The sequence below is a fragment of the Triturus cristatus genome, unplaced genomic scaffold (genome assembly GCF_964204655.1).
Source record: "Triturus cristatus unplaced genomic scaffold, aTriCri1.1 SCAFFOLD_159, whole genome shotgun sequence".
In the NCBI taxonomy this organism is placed as follows: Eukaryota; Metazoa; Chordata; class Amphibia; order Caudata; family Salamandridae; genus Triturus; species Triturus cristatus.
In genome coordinates, this window is record NW_028188236.1 from 2,003,459 (window position 1) to 2,020,329 (window position 16,871).

The following is a 16,871-nucleotide window of genomic DNA, read 5'->3' on the forward strand; positions in this document are numbered from 1 at the left end:
CCATAGGCTAAGATTGACTGGTTTCACTTGGAAATTCTTCTAAGTGTGGAGTTTTGAAACTTACAAATATTCCTCTAAAATCAGCCGAACTACGAATTCCGATTTACTCACCTGTTATCATGAGAGACCTCAGTGCTGCATCTTTGTGCCCAGTACTGATCTTGAAAAGTAATTCTAACCATACTTACCAGTAACTTGAATTTCCTTCCATAGGCTAACATTAACTGGTTTCACTTGGAAATTCTTCTAAGTGTGGAGTTTTGAAACTTACAAATATTCCACTAAAATCAGCAGAACTACGAATTCCGATTTACTCACCTGTTATCTGGAGAGACCTCAGTTGCTGCATCTTTGAGCCCAGTACTGATCCTGAAAAGTAATTCTAACCGTACTTACCAGAAACTTGAATTTCCCTCCATAGGATATCATTGAATGCTTTTTGCTGAAAAAGTTTCTAAGTGTCGATATTTGAAACTTACTAATATTCCTCTAAAATCAGCCGAACTATGAATTCTGATTTACTCACCTGTAATCAGGAGAGACCTCAATGCTGCATCTTTGAGCCCAGTACTGAACATGAAAAATAATTCTAACCACACTTACCAGTAACTTGAATTTCCTTCCATAGGCTAAGATTGACTGGTTTCTCTTGGAAATTCTTCTAAGTGTGGAGTTTTGAAACTTACAAATATTCCTCTAAAATCAGCCGAACTACGAATTCGATTTACTCACCTGTTATCAGGAGACAATGCTGCATCTTTGAGCCCAGTACTGATCCTGAAAAGTAATTCTAACCGTACTTACCAATAACTTGAATTTCCTTCCATAGGCTAAGATTGACTGGTTTCACTTGGAAATTCTTCTAAGTGTGGAGTTTTGAAACTTACAAATATTCCTCTAAAATCAGCTGAACGATGAATTCCGATTTACTCACCTGTTATCAGGAGAGACCTCAGTGCTGTATCTTTGAGCCCAGTACTGATCCTAAAAAGTAATTCTAACCGTACTTACCAGAAACTTGAATTTCCTTCCATAGGATATCATTGCCTGATTTTTGCTGAAAAAGTTTCTAAGTGTCGATATTTGAAACTTACTAATATTCATCTAAAATCAGCCTTTACTATGAATTCCGATTTACTCACCTGTTATCAGGAGAGACCTCAATGCTGCATCTTTGAGCCCAGTACTGATCATGAAAAGTAATTCTAACCACACTTACCAGTAACTTGAATTTTCTTCCATAGGCTAAGATTGACTGGTTTCACTTGGAAAATCTTCTAAATGTGGTGTTTTGAAATTTACAAATATTCCTCTAAAATCAGCCGAACTACGAATTCCGATTTACTCACCTGTTATCAGGAGAGACCTCAGTGCTGCATCTTTGAGCCCAGTACTGATCCTGAAAAGTAATTCTAACAGTATTTACCAGTAACTTAAATTTCCTTCCATAGGATATCATTGCCTGCTTTTTGCTGATAAAGTTTCTAAGTGTGGAGTTTTGAAACTTACAAATATTCCTCTAAAATCAGCCGAACTACGAATTCCGATTTACTCACCTGTTATCAGCAGAGATCTCAGTGCTGCATCTTTGAGCCCAGTACTGATCCTGAAAAGTAATTCTAACCGCACTTACCAGTAACTTGAATTTCCCTCCATAGGCTAAGATTGACTGGTTTCACTTGGAAAATCTTCTAAGTGTGGAGTTTTGAAACTTACAAATATTCCTCTAAAATCAGCCGAACTACAAATTCCGATTTACTCACCTGTTATCAGGAGAGACCTCAGTGCTGCATCTTTGAGCCCAGTACTGATCCTGAAAAGTAATTCTAACAGTACTTACCAGTAACTTAAATTTCCTTTCATATGATATCATTGCCTGCTTTTTGCTGAAAAAGTTTCTAAGTGTCGATATTTGAAACTTACTAATATTCCTCTAAAATCAGCCGAACTCCAAATTCCGATTTACTCACCTGTTATCAGGAGAGACCTCAATGCTGCAGCTTTGATCCCAGTACTTATCATGAAAAGTAATTCTAACTGTACTTACCAATAACTTGAATTTCCTTCCATAGGCTAAGATTGACTGGTTTCACTTGGAAATTCTTCTAAGTGTGGAGTTTTGAAACTTACAAATATTCCTCTAAAATCAGCCGAACTACGAATTCCGATTTACTCACCTGTTATCAGGAGAGACCTCAGTGCTGCATCTTTGAGCCCAGTACTGATCCTGAAAAGTAATTCTAACCACACTTACCAGAAACTTGAATTTCCTTTCATAGGATATCATTGCCTGCTTTTTGCTGAAAAAGTTTCTAAGTGTCGATATTTGAAACTTACTAATATTCCTCTAAAATCAGCCAAACTACGAATTCCGATTTACTCACCTGTTATCAGGAGAGACCTCAATGCTACATCTTTGAGCCCAGTACTGATCCTGAAAAGTAATTCTAACCGCACTTACCAGTAACTTGAATTTCCTTCCATAGGCTAAGATTGACTGGTTTCACTTGGAAATTCTTGTAAGTATGGAGTTTTGAAACTTACAAATATTCCTCTAAAATCAGCCGAACTACGAATTCCGATTTACTCACCTGTTATCATGAGAGACCTCAGTGCTGCATCTTTGTGCCCAGTACTGATCTTGAAAAGTAATTCTAACCATACTTACCAGTAACTTGAATTTGCTTCCATAGGCTAACATTAACTGGTTTCACTTGGAAATTCTTCTAAGTGTGGAGTTTTGAAACTTACAAATATTCCACTAAAATCAGCAGAACTACGAATTCCGATTTACTCACCTGTTATCTGGAGAGACCTCAGTGCTGCATCTTTGAGCCCAGTACTGATCCTGAAAAGTAATTCTAACCACACTTACCAGAAACTTGAATTTCCTTTCATAGGATATCATTGCCTGCTTTTTGCTGATAAAGTTTCTAAGCGTGGAGTTTTGAAACTTACAAATATTCCTCTAAAATCAGCCGAACTACGAATTCCGATTTACTCACCTGTTATCAGCAGAGATCTCAGTGCTGCATCTTTGAGCCCAGTACTGATCCTGAAAAGTAATTCTAACCGCACTTACCAGTAACTTGAATTTCCCTCCATAGGCTAAGATTGACTGGTTTCACTTGGAAAATCTTCTAAGTGTGGAGTTTTGAAACTTACAAATATTCCTCTAAAATCAGCCGAACTACAAATTCCGATTTACTCACCTGTTATCAGGAGAGACCTCAGTGCTGCATCTTTGAGCCCAGTACTGATCCTGAAAAGTAATTCTAACAGTACTTACCAGTAACTTAAATTTCCTTTCATATGATATCATTGCCTGCTTTTTGCTGAAAAAGTTTCTAAGTGTCGATATTTGAAACTTACTAATATTCCTCTAAAACAGCCGAACTCCGAATTCCGATTTACTCACCTGTTATCAGGAGAGACCTCAATGCTGCAGCTTTGATCCCAGTACTTATCATGAAAAGTAATTCTAACTGTACTTACCAATAACTTGAATTTCCTTCCATAGGCTAAGATTGACTGGTTTCACTTGGAAATTCTTCTAAGTGTGGAGTTTTGAAACTTACAAATATTCCTCTAAAATCAGCCGAACTACGAATTCCGATTTACTCACCTGTTATCAGGAGAGACCTCAGTGCTACATCTTTGAGCCCAGTACTGATCCTGAAAAGTAATTCTAACCACACTTACCAGAAACTTGAATTTCCTTTCATAGGATATCATTGCCTGCTTTTTGCTGAAAAAGTTTCTAAGTGTCGATATTTGAAACTTACTAATATTCCTCTAAAATCAGCCAAACTACGAATTCCGATTTACTCACCTGTTATCAGGAGAGACCTCAATGCTACATCTTTGAGCCCAGTACTGATCCTGAAAAGTAATTCTAACCGCACTTACCAGTAACTTGAATTTCCTTCCATAGGCTAAGATTGACTGGTTTCACTTGGAAATTCTTCTAAGTGTGGAGTTTTGAAACTTACAAATATTCCTCTAAAATCAGCCGAACTACGAATTCCGATTTACTCACCTGTTATCATGAGAGACCTCAGTGCTGCATCTTTGTGCCCAGTACTGATCTTGAAAAGCAATTCTAACCATACTTACCAGTAACTTGAATTTCCTTCCATAGGCTAACATTAACTGGTTTCACTTGGAAATTCTTCTAAGTGTGGAGTTTTGAAACTTACAAATATTCCACTAAAATCAGCAGAACTACGAATTCCGATTTACTCACCTGTTATCTGGAGAGACCTCAGTTGCTGCATCTTTGAGCCCAGTACTGATCCTGAAAAGTAATTCTAACCGTACTTACCAGAAACTTGAATTTCCCTCCATAGGATATCATTGCCTGCTTTTTGCTGAAAAAGTTTCTAAGTGTCGATATTTGAAACTTACTAATATTCCTCTAAAATCAGCCGAACTATGAATTCTGATTTACTCACCTGTTATCAGGAGAGATCTCAATGCTGCATCTTTGAGCCCAGTACTGATCATGAAAAGTAATTCTAACCACACTTACCAGTAACTTGAATTTTCTTCCATAGGCTAAGATTGACTGGTTTCACTTGGAAAATCTTCTAAATGTGGTGTTTTGAAATTTACAAATATTCCTCTAAAATCAGCCGAACTACGAATTCCGATTTACTCACCTGTTATCAGGAGAGACCTCAGTGCTGCATCTTTGAGCCCAGTACTGATCCTGAAAAGTAATTCTAACAGTATTTACCAGTAACTTAAATTTCCTTCCATAGGATATCATTGCCTGCTTTTTGCTGATAAAGTTTCTAAGTGTGGAGTTTTGAAACTTACAAATATTCCTCTAAAATCAGCCGAACTACGAATTCCGATTTACTCACCTGTTATCAGTAGAGATCTCAGTGCTGCATCTTTGAGCCAAGTACTGATCCTGAAAAGTAATTCTAACCGTACTTACCAATAACTTGAATTTCCTTCCATAGGCTAAGATTGACTGGTTTCACTTGAAAATTCTTCTAAGTGTGGAGTTTTGAAACTTACAAATATTCCTCTAAAATCAGCCGAACTACGAATTCCAATTTACTCACCTGTTATCTGGAGAGACCTCAGTGCTGCATCTTTGAGCCCAGTACTGATCCTGAAAAGTAATTCTAACTGTACTTACCAATAACTTGAATTTCCTTCCATAGGCTAAGATTGACTGGTTTCACTTGGAAATTCTTCTAAGTGTGGAGTTTTGAAACTTACAAATATTCCTCTAAAATCAGCTGAACGATGAATTCCGATTTACTCACCTGTTATCAGGAGGGACCTCAGTGCTGTATCTTTGAGCACAGTACTGATCCTAAAACGTAATTCTAACCGTACTTACCAGAAACTTGAATTTCCTTCCATAGGATATCATTGCCTGATTTTTGCTGGTAAAGTTTCTAAGTGTCGATATTTGAAACTTACTAATATTCATCTAAAATCAGCCGAACTATGAATTCCGATTTACTCACCTGTTATCAGGAGAGATCTCAATGCTGCATCTTTGAGCCCAGTACTGATCATGAAAAGTAATTCTAACCACACTTACCAGTAACTTGAATTTTCTTCCATAGGCTAAGATTGACTGGTTTCACTTGGAAAATCTTCTAAATGTGGTGTTTTGAAATTTACAAATATTCCTCTAAAATCAGCCGAACGATGAATTCCGATTTACTCACCTGTTATCAGGAGAGACCTCAGTGCTGTATCTTTGAGCACAGTACTGATCCTACAACGTAATTCTAACCGTACTTACCAGAAACTTGAATTTCCTTCCATAGGATATCATTGCCTGATTTTTGCTGAAAAAGTTTCTAAGTGTCGATATTTGAAACTTACTAATATTCATCTAAAATCAGCCGAACTATGAATTCCGATTTACTCACCTGTTATCAGGAGAGATCTCAATGCTGCATCTTTGAGCCCAGTACTGATCATGAAAAGTAATTCTAACCACACTTACCAGTAACTTGAATTTTCTTCCATAGCCTAAGATTGACTGGTTTCACTTGGAAAATCTTCTAAATGTGGTGTTTTGAAATTTACAAATATTCCTCTAAAATCAGCCGAACTACGAATTCCGATTTACTCACCTGTTATCAGGAGAGACCTCAGTGCTGCATCTTTGAGCCCAGTACTGATCCTGAAAAGTAATTCTAACAGTATTTACCAGTAACTTAAATTTCTTTCCATAGGATATCATTGCCTGCTTTTTGCTGATAAAGTTTCTAAGTGTGGAGTTTTGAAACTTACAAATATTCCTCTAAAATCAGCCGAACTACGAATTCCGATTTACTCACCTGTTATCAGCAGAGATCTCAGTGCAGCATCTTTGAGCCCAGTACTGATCCTGAAAAGTAATTCTAACCATACTTACCAGTAACTTGAATTTCCTTCCACAGGCTAACATTGACTGGTTTCACTTGGAAATCCTTCTAAGTGTGGAGTTTTGAAACTTACAAATATTCTTCTTTAAAATCAGCCGAACTACGAATTCTGATTTACTGACCTGTTATCAGGAGAGACCTCAGTGCTGCATCTTTGAGCCCAGTACTGATCCTGAAAAGTAATTCTAACCCTACTTACCAGAAACTTGAATTTCCTTTCATAGGACATCATTGCCTGCGTTTTGCTGAAAAAGTTTCTAAGTGTCGATATTTGAAACTTACTAATATTCCTCTAAAATCAGCCAAACTACGAATTCCGATTTACTCACCTGTTATCAGGAGAGACCTCAATGCTACATCTTTGAGCCCAGTACTGATCCTGAAAAGTAATTCTAACCGCACTTACCAGTAACTTGAATTTCCTTCCATAGGCTAAGATTGACTGGTTTCACTTGGAAATTCTTCTAAGTGTGGACTTTTGAAACTTACAAATATTCCTCTAAAATCAGCCGAACTACGAATTCCGGTTTACTCACCTGTTATCATGAGAGACCTCAGTGCTGCATCTTTGTGCCCAGTACTGATCTTGAAAAGTAATTCTAACCATACTTACCAGTAACTTGAATTTCCTTCCATAGGCTAACATTAACTGGTTTCACTTGGAAATTCTTCTAAGTGTGGAGTTTTGAAACTTACAAATATTCCACTATAATCAGCAGAACTACGAATTCCGATTTACTCACCTGTTATCTGGAGAGACCTCAGTTGCTGCATCTTTGAGCCCAGTACTGATCCTGAAAAGTAATTCTAACCGTACTTACCAGAAACTTGAATTTCCCTCCATAGGATATCATTGCCTGCTTTTTGCTGAAAAAGTTTCTAAGTGTCGATATTTGAACCTTACTAATATTCCTCTAAAATCAGCCGAACTATGAATTCTGATTTACTCACCTGTTATCAGGAGAGACCTCAATGCTGCATCTTTGAGCCCAGTACTGAACATGAAAAATAATTCTAACCACACTTACCAGTAACTTGAATTTCCTTCCATAGGCTAAGATTGACTGGTTTCTCTTGGAAATTCTTCTAAGTGTGGAGTTTTGAAACTTACAAATATTCCTCTAAAATCAGCTGAACGATGAATTCCGATTTACTCACCTGTTATCAGGAGAGACCTCAGTGCTGCATCTTTGAGCCCAGTACTGATCCTGAAAAGTAATTCTAACCGTACATACCAGAAACTTGAATTTCCTTCCATAGGACATCATTGCCTGCGTTTTGCTGAAAAAGTTTCTAAGTGTCGATATTTGAAACTTACTAATATTCCTCTAAAATCAGCCAAACTACGAATTCCGATTTACTCACCTGTTATCAGGAGAGACCTCAATGCTACATCTTTGAGCCCAGTACTGATCCTGAAAAGTAATTCTAACCGCACTTACCAGTAACTTGAATATCCTTCCATAGGCTAAGATTGACTGGTTTCACTTGGAAATTCTTCTAAGTGTGGAGTTTTGAAACTTACAAATATTCCTCTAAAATCAGCCGAACTACGAATTCCAATTTACTCACCTGTTATCTGGAGAGACCTCAGTGCTGCATCTTTGTGCCCAGTACTGATCCTGAAAAGTAATTCTAACCGTACTTACCAGAAACTTGAATTTCCCTCCATAGGATATCATTGCCTGCTTTTTGCTGAAAAAGTTTCTAAGTGTCGATATTTGAACCTTACTAATATTCCTCTAAAATCAGCCGAACTATGAATTCTGATTTACTCACCTGTTATCAGGAGAGACCTCAATGCTGCATCTTTGAGCCCAGTACTGAACATGAAAAATAATTCTAACCACACTTACCAGTAACTTGAATTTCCTTCCATAGGCTAAGATTGACTGGTTTCTCTTGGAAATTCTTCTAAGTGTGGAGTTTTGAAACTTACAAATATTCCTCTAAAATCAGCTGAACGATGAATTCCGATTTACTCACCTGTTATCAGGAGAGACCTCAGTGCTGCATCTTTGAGCCCAGTACTGATCCTGAAAAGTAATTCTAACCGTACTTACCAGAAACTTGAATTTCCTTCCATAGGACATCATTGCCTGCGTTTTGCTGAAAAAGTTTCTAAGTGTCGATATTTGAAACTTACTAATATTCCTCTAAAATCAGCCGAACTTTGAATTCTGATTTACTCACCTGTTATCAGGAGAGACCTCAATGCTGCATCTTTAAGCCCAGTACTGAACATGTAAATTAATTCTAACCGCACTTACCAGTAACTTGAATTTCCTTCCATAGGCTAAGATTGACTGGTTTCTCTTGGAAATTCTTCTAAGTGTGGAGTTTTGAAACTTACAAATATTCCTCTAAAATCAGCCGAACTACGAATTCGATTTACTTACCTGTTATCAGGAGACAATGCTGCATCTTTGAGCCCAGTACTGATCCTGAAAAGTAATTCTAACCGTACTTACCAATAACTTGAATTTCCTTCGATAGGCTAAGATTGACTGGTTTCACTTGGAAAATCTTCTAAGTGTGGAGTTTTGAAACTTACAAATATTCCTCTAAAATCAGCCGAACTATGAATTCCGATTTACTCACCTGTTATCAGGAGAGACCTCAATGCTGCATCTTTGAGCCCAGTACTGATCCTGAAAAGTAATTCTAACCGTACTTACCAGAAACTTGAATTTCCTTCCATAGGACATCATTGCCTGCGTTTTGCTGAAAAAGTTTCTAAGTGTCGATATTTGAAACTTACTAATATTCCTCTAAAATCAGCCAAACTACGAATTCCGATTTACTCACCTGTTATCAGGAGAGACCTCAATGCTACATCTTTGAGCCCAGTACTGATCCTGAAAAGTAATTCTAACCGCACTTACCAGTAACTTGAATTTCCTTCCATAGGCTAAGATTGACTGGTTTCACTTGGAAATTCTTCTAAGTGTGGAGTTTTGAAACTTACAAATATTCCTCTAAAATCAGCCGAACTACGAATTCCAATTTACTCACCTGTTATCTGGAGAGACCTCAGTGCTGCATCTTTGTGCCCAGTACTGATCCTGAAAAGTAATTCTAACCGTACTTACCAGAAACTTGAATTTCCCTCCATAGGATATCATTGCCTGCTTTTTGCTGAAAAAGTTTCTAAGTGTCGATATTTGAAACTTACTAATATTCCTCTAAAATCAGCCGAACTATGAATTCTGATTTACTCACCTGTTATCAGGAGAGACCTCAATGCTGCATCTTTAAGCCCAGTACTGAACATGTAAATTAATTCTAACCGCACTTACCAGTAACTTGAATTTCCTTCCATAGGCTAAGATTGACTGGTTTCTCTTGGAAATTCTTCTAAGTGTGGAGTTTTGAAACTTACAAATATTCCTCTAAAATCAGCCGAACTACGAATTCGATTTACTTACCTGTTATCAGGAGACAATGCTGCATCTTTGAGCCCAGTACTGATCCTGAAAAGTAATTCTAACCGTACTTACCAATAACTTGAATTTCCTTCCATAGGCTAAGATTGACTGGTTTCACTTGGAAAATCTTCTAAGTGTGGAGTTTTGAAACTTACAAATATTCCTCTAAAATCAGCCGAACTATGAATTCCGATTTACTCACCTGTTATCAGGAGAGACCTCAATGCTGCATCTTTGAGCCCAGTACTGATCATGAAAAGTAATTCTAACCACACTTACCAGTAACTTGAATTTTCTTCCATAGGCTAAGATTGACTGGTTTCACTTGGAAAATCTTCTAAATGTGGTGTTTTGAAATTTACAAATATTCCTCTAAAATCAGCCGAACTACGAATTCCGATTTACTCACCTGTTATCAGGAGAGACCTCAGTGCTGCATCTTTGAGCCCAGTACTGATCCTGAAAAGTAATTCTAACAGTATTTACCAGTAACTTAAATTTCCTTCCATAGGATATCATTGCCTGCTTTTTGCTGATAAAGTTTCTAAGTGTGGAGTTTTGAAACTTACAAATATTCCTCTAAAATCAGCCGAACTACGAATTCCGATTTACTCACCTGTTATCAGCAGATATCAGTGCTGCATCTTTAAGCCCAGTACTGATCCTGAAAAGTAATTCTAACCATACTTACCAGTAACTTGAATTTCCTTCCACAGGCTAACATTGACTGGTTTCACTTGGAAATCCTTCTAAGTGTGGAGTTTTGAAACTTACAAATATTCCTCTTTAAAATCAGCCGAACTACGAATTCCGATTTACTCACCTGTTATCAGGAGAGACCTCAGTGCTGCATCTTTGAGCCCAGTACTGACCCTGAAAAGTAATTCTAACCATACGTACCAGAAACTTGAATTTCCTTTCATAGGATATCATTGCCTGCTTTTTGCTGAAAAAGTTTCTAAGTGTCGATATTTGAAACTTACTAATATTCCTCTAAAATCAGCCGAACTACGAATTCCGATTTACTTACCTGTTATCAGGAGAGACCTCAGTGCTGCATCTTTGAGCCCAGTACTGATCCTGAAAAGTAATTCTAACAGTATTTACCAGTAACTTAAATTTCCTTCAATAGGATATCATTGCCTGCTTTTTGCTGATAAAGTTTCTAAGTGTGGAGTTTTGAAACTTACAAATATTCCTCTAAAATCAGCCAAACTACGAATTCCGATTTACTCACCTGTTATCAGCAGAGATCTCAGTGCTGCATCTTTGAGCCCAGTACTGATCCTGAAAAGTAATTCTAACCATACTTACCAGTAACTTGAATTTCCTTCCACAGGCTAACATTGACTGGTTTCACTTGGAAATCCTTCTAAGTGTGGAGTTTTGAAACTTACAAATATTCCTCTTTAAAATCAGCCGAACTACGAATTCTGATTTACTGACCTGTTATCAGGAGAGAACTCAGTGCTGCATCTTTGAGCCCAGTACTGATCCTGAAAAGTAATTCTAACCGTACTTACCAGAAACTTGAATTTCCTTCCATAGGACATCATTGCCTGCGTTTTGCTGAAAAAGTTTCTAAGTGTGGAGTTTTGAAACTTACAAATATTCCTCTAAAATCAGCCGAACTACGAATTCCGATTTACTCACATGTTATCAGCAGAGATCTCAGTGCTGCATCTTTGAGCCCAGTACTGATCCTGAAAAGTAATTCTAACCGCACTTACCAGTAACTTGAATTTCCTTCCATAGGCTAAGATTGACTGGTTTCACTTGGAAAATCTTCTAAGTGTGGAGTTTTGAAACTTACAAATATTCCTCTAAAATCAGCCGAACTACAAATTCCGATTTACTCACCTATCAGGAGAGACCTCAGTGCTGCATCTTTGAGCCCAGTACTGATCCTGAAAAGTAATTCTAACATTACTTACCAGTAACTTAAATTTCCTTTCATAGGATATCATTGCCTGCTTTTTGCTGAAAAAGTTTCTAAGTGTCGATATTTGAAACTTACTAATATTCCTCTAAAATCAGCCGAACTCCGAATTCCGATTTACTCACCAGTTATCAGGAGAGACCTCAATGCTGCATCTTTGAGCCCAATACTTATCATGAAAAGTAATTCTAACTGTACTTACCAATAACTTGAATTTCCTTCCATAGGCTAAGATTGACTGGTTTCACTTGGAAATTCTTCTAAGTGTGGAGTTTTGAAACTTACAAATATTCCTCTAAAATCAGCCGAACTACGAATTCCGATTTACTCACCTGTTATCAGGAGAGACCTCAGTGCTGCATCTTTGTGCCCAGTACTGATCTTGAAAAGTAATTCTAACCATACTTACCAGTAACTTGAATTTCCTTCCATAGGCTAAGATTGACTGGTTTCACTTGGAAAATCTTCTAAGTGTGGAGTTTTGAAACTTACAAATATTCCTCTAAAATCAGCCGAACTACAAATTCCGATTTACTCACCTGTTATCAGGAGAGACCTCAGTGCTGCATCTTTGAGCCCAGTACTGATCCTGAAAAGTAATTCTAACAGTACTTACCAGTGACTTAAATTTCCTTCCATAGGATATCATTGCCTGCTTTTTGCTGAAAAAGTTTCTAAGTGTCGATATTTGAAACTTACTAATATTCCTAAAAAAATCAGCCGAACTATGAATTCTGATTTACTCACCTGTTATCAGGAGAGACCTCAATGCTGCATCTTTGAGCCCAGTACTGAACATGAAAAGTAATTCTAACCACACTTACCAGTAAATTGAATTTCCTTCTATAGGCTAAGATTGACTGGTTTCTCTTGGAAATTCTTCTAAGTGTGGAGTTTTGAAACTTACAAATATTCCTCTAAAATCAGCCGAACTACGAATTTGATTTACTCACCTGTTATCAGGAGACAATGCTGCATCTTTGAGCCCAGTACTGATCCTGAAAAGTAATTCTAACCGTACTTACCAATAACTTGAATTTCCTTCCATAGGCTGAGATTGACTGGTTTCACTTGGAAATTCTTCTAAGTGTGGAGTTTTGAAACTTACAAATATTCCTCTAAAATCAGCTGAACTACGAATTCCAATTTACTCACCTGTTATCTGGAGAGACCTCAGTGCTGCATCTTTGAGCCCAGTACTGATCCTGAAAAGTAATTCTAACTGTACTTACCAATAACTTGAATTTCCTTCCATAGGCTAAGATTGACTGGTTTCACTTGGAAATTCTTCTAAGTGTGGAGTTTTGAAACTTACAAATATTCCTCTAAAATCAGCTGAACGATGAATTCCGATTTACTCACTTGTTATCAGGAGAGACCTCAGTGCTGTATCTTTGAGCCCAGTACTGATCCTAAAAAGTAATTCTAACCGTACTTACCAGAAACTTGAATTTCCTTCCATAGGATATCATTGCCTGATTTTTGCTGAAAAAGTTTCTAAGTGTCGATATTTGAAACTTACTAATATTCATCTAAAATCAGCCGAACTATGAATTCCGATTTACTCACCTGTTATCAGGAGAGACCTCAATGCTGCATCTTTGAGCCCAGTACTGATCATGAAAAGTAATTCTAACCACACTTACCAGTAACTTGAATTTTCTTCCATAGGCTAAGATTGACTGGTTTCACTTGGAAAATCTTCTAAATGTGGTGTTTTGAAACTTACAAATATTCCTCTAAAATCAGCCGAACTACGAATTCCGATTTACTCACCTGTTATCAGGAGAGACCTCAGTGCTGCATCTTTGAGCCCAGTACTGATCCTGAAAAGTAATTCTAACAGTATTTACCAGTAACTTAAATTTCCTTCCATAGGATATTATTGCCTGCTTTTTGCTGATAAAGTTTCTAAGTGTGGAGTTTTGAAACTTACAAATATTCCTCTAAAATCAGCCAAACTACGAATTCCGATTTACTCACCTGTTATCAGCAGAGATCTCAGTGCTGCATCTTTGAGCCCAGTACTGATCCTGAAAAGTAATTCTAACCATACTTACCAGTAACATGAATTTCCTTCCACAGGCTAAGATTGACTGGTTTCTCTTGGAAATTCTTCTAAGTGTGGAGTTTTGAAACTTACAAATATTCCTCTAAAATCAGCCGAACTACGAATTCCAATTTACTCACCTGTTATCTGGAGAGACCTCAGTGCTGCATCTTTGAGCCCAGTACTGATCCTGAAAAGTAATTCTAACTGTACTTACCAATAACTTGAATTTCCTTCCATAGGCTAAGATTGACTGTTTTCACTTGGAAATTCTTCTAAGTGTGGAGTTTTGAAACTTACAAATATTCCTCTAAAATCAGCTGAACGATGAATTCCGATTTACTCACCTGTTATCAGGAGAGACCTCAGTGCTGCATCTTTGAGCCCAGTACTGATCCTGAAAAGTAATTCTAACAGTATTTACCAGTAACTTAAATTTCCTTCCATAGGATATCATTGCCTGCTTTTTGCTGATAAAGTTTCTAAGTGTGGAGTTTTGAAACTTACAAATATTCCTCTAAAATCAGCCGAACTACGAATTCCGATTTACTCACCTGTTATCAGCAGAGATCTCAGTGCTGCATCTTTGAGCCCAGTACTGATCCTGAAAAGTAATTCTAACCATACTTACCAGTAACTTGAATTTCCTTCCACAGGCTAACATTGACTGGTTTCACTTGGAAATCCTTCTAAGTGTGGAGTTTTGAAACGTACAAATATTCCTCTTTAAAATCAGCCGAACCACGAATTCCGATTTACTCACCTGTTATCAGGAGAGACCTCAGTGCTGCATCTTTGAGCCCAGTACTGATCCTGAAAAGTAATTCTAACAGTATTTACCAGTAACTTAAATTTCCTTCCATAGGATATCATTGCCTGCTTTTTGCTGATAAAGTTTCTAAGTGTGGAGTTTTGAAACGTACAAATATTCCTCTAAAATCAGCCGAACTACGAATTCCGATTTACTCACCTGTTATCAGCAGAGATCTCAGTGCTGCATCTTTGAGCCCAGTACTGATCCTGAAAAGTAATTCTAACCATACTTACCAGTAACTTGAATTTCCTTCCACAGGCTAACATTGACTGGTTTCACTTGGAAATCCTTCTAAGTGTGGAGTTTTGAAACTTACAAATATTCCTCTTTAAAATCAGCCGAACTACGAATTCTGATTTACTGACCTGTTATCAGGAGAGACCTCAGTGCTGCATCTTTGAGCCCAGTACTGACCCTGAAAAGTAATTCTAACCATACGTACCAGAAACTTGAATTTCCTTTCATAGGATATCATTGCCTGCTTTTTGCTGAAAAAGTTTCTAAGTGTCGATATTTGAAACTTACTAATATTCCTCTAAAATCAGCCGAACTCCGAATTCCGATTTACTCACCAGTTATCAGGAGAGACCTCAATGCTGCATCTTTGAGCCCAATACTTATCATGAAAAGTAATTCTAACTGTACTTACCAATAACTTGAATTTCCTTCCATAGGCTAAGATTGACTGGTTTCACTTGGAAATTCTTCTAAGTGTGGAGTTTTGAAACTTACAAATATTCCTCTAAAATCAGCCGAACTACGAATTCCGATTTACTCACCTGTTATCAGGAGAGACCTCAGTGCTGCATCTTTGTGCCCAGTACTGATCTTGAAAAGTAATTCTAACCATACTTACCAGTAACTTGAATTTCCTTCCATAGGCTAAGATTGACTGGTTTCACTTGGAAAATCTTCTAAGTGTGGAGTTTTGAAACTTACAAATATTCCTCTAAAATCAGCCGAACTACAAATTCCGATTTACTCACCTGTTATCAGGAGAGACCTCAGTGCTGCATCTTTGAGCCCAGTACTGATCCTGAAAAGTAATTCTAACAGTACTTACCAGTAACTTAAATTTCCTTCCATAGGATATCATTGCCTGCTTTTTGCTGAAAAAGTTTCTAAGTGTCGATATTTGAAACTTACTAATATTCCTCTAAAATCAGCCGAACTATGAATTCTGATTTACTCACCTGTTATCAGGAGAGACCTCAATGCTGCATCTTTGAGCCCAGTACTGAACATGAAAAGTAATTCTAACCACACTTACCAGTAAATTGAATTTCCTTCCATAGGCTAAGATTGACTGGTTTCTCTTGGAAATTCTTCTAAGTGTGGAGTTTTGAAACTTACAAATATTCCTCTAAAATCAGCCGAACTACGAATTTGATTTACTCACCTGTTATCAGGAGACAATGCTGCATCTTTGAGCCCAGTACTGATCCTGAAAAGTAATTCTAACCGTACTTACCAATAACTTGAATTTCCTTCCATAGGCTAAGATTGACTGGTTTCACTTGGAAATTCTTCTAAGTGTGGAGTTTTGAAACTTACAAATATTCCTCTAAAATCAGCCGAACTACGAATTCCAATTTACTCACCTGTTATCTGGAGAGACCTCAGTGCTGCATCTTTGAGCCCAGTACTGATCCTGAAAAGTAATTCTAACTGTACTTACCAATAACTTGAATTTCCTTCCATAGGCTAAGATTGACTGGTTTCACTTGGAAATTCTTCTAAGTGTGGAGTTTTGAAACTTACAAATATTCCTCTAAAATCAGCTGAACGATGAATTCCGATTTACTCACCTGTTATCAGGAGAGACCTCAGTGCTGTATCTTTGAGCCCAGTACTGATCCTAAAAAGTAATTCTAACCGTACTTACCAGAAACTTGAATTTCCTTCCATAGGATATCATTGCCTGATTTTTGCTGAAAAAGTTTGTAAGTGTCGATATTTGAAACTTACTAATATTCATCTAAAATCAGCCGAACTATGAATTCCGATTTACTCACCTGTTATCAGGAGAGACCTCAATGCTGCATCTTTGAGCCCAGTACTGATCATGAAAAGTAATTCTAACCACACTTACCAGTAACTTGAATTTTCTTCCATAGGCTAAGATTGACTGGTTTCACTTGGAAAATCTTCTAAATGTGGTGTTTTGAAACTTACAAATATTCCTCTAAAATCAGCCGAACTACGAATTCCGATTTACTCACCTGTTATCAGGAGA